Source organism: Dermacentor silvarum, chromosome 10, assembly GCF_013339745.2.
Source record: "Dermacentor silvarum isolate Dsil-2018 chromosome 10, BIME_Dsil_1.4, whole genome shotgun sequence".
NCBI classification, from domain to species: domain Eukaryota; kingdom Metazoa; phylum Arthropoda; class Arachnida; order Ixodida; family Ixodidae; genus Dermacentor; species Dermacentor silvarum.
Window position 1 is genome coordinate 154,146,227 of NC_051163.1, and position 739 is coordinate 154,146,965.

At 47.5% G+C, this 739-nt stretch overlaps 1 non-coding gene across 1 annotated transcript; it reads right to left on the reverse strand.

Moving 5' to 3' along the window:
• Trnas-aga (transfer RNA serine (anticodon AGA)) lies at positions 1-82 on the reverse strand. Its single transcript has one exon. It is a non-coding gene; the product is annotated as a tRNA-Ser (tRNA).
• Between the last annotated feature and the right edge of the window lie 657 nt (positions 83-739).

Sequence of the window (739 nt, forward strand, 5' to 3'; positions counted from 1 at the left end):
CGCAGTCGGCAGGATTCGAACCTGCGCGGGGAGACCCCAATGGATTTCTAGTCCATCGCCTTAACCACTCGGCCACGACTGCGCAGCTGCGGGATGGTTCGTGAGGTGTCGAGTTATCGACGAAGTGCTTCGACAAACATTGTTGACATCTCGAGAAGGACGCTGCGGCAACGCTTGTGTTTTTCATTGCTTGCACATTTTTTTAAAAATCTAGCGGCCGTGGCACTACAATACATTTCTAGCTTCTTTTATTCTCGCCCCCCCCCCCCCCCCCCTGATATTAGCTGAGACGCGCTTAAATGCGCAGAACGAGTCACATGCGCACACGATGGGCGTGGCTTATAAATTACGCCGAACGAAGGCGATAAAATGTGGTATTTCATTACTGCAACTTATAAAATCTAGCGCTCGATAGAAATCAGCTATTCAAACCTCATTACAGACAGAAAGGACTTGTAATCTAATAGCTTTCTAATCTTGCATCATGTCGACACGACATTGTGCCGATAAACTCAAGCGGGAACAAAGACACAATAGGTTGATGTAAATAATAAGAGCAGCTTCACAACTGCTACCTCTAGGACCAGTTACGGATTACATTTATCGCCGGTACACAATTTTGGCTCTTTCGAGCTGTCGGCACCACAAATAGGTCGCTACCTTCTCTGTGCGCGGTAGCTGAAATGGAGCGTCCTTGAACGGTTCATTGCAATAATAGGGAATCGAATGCAGCGCCATT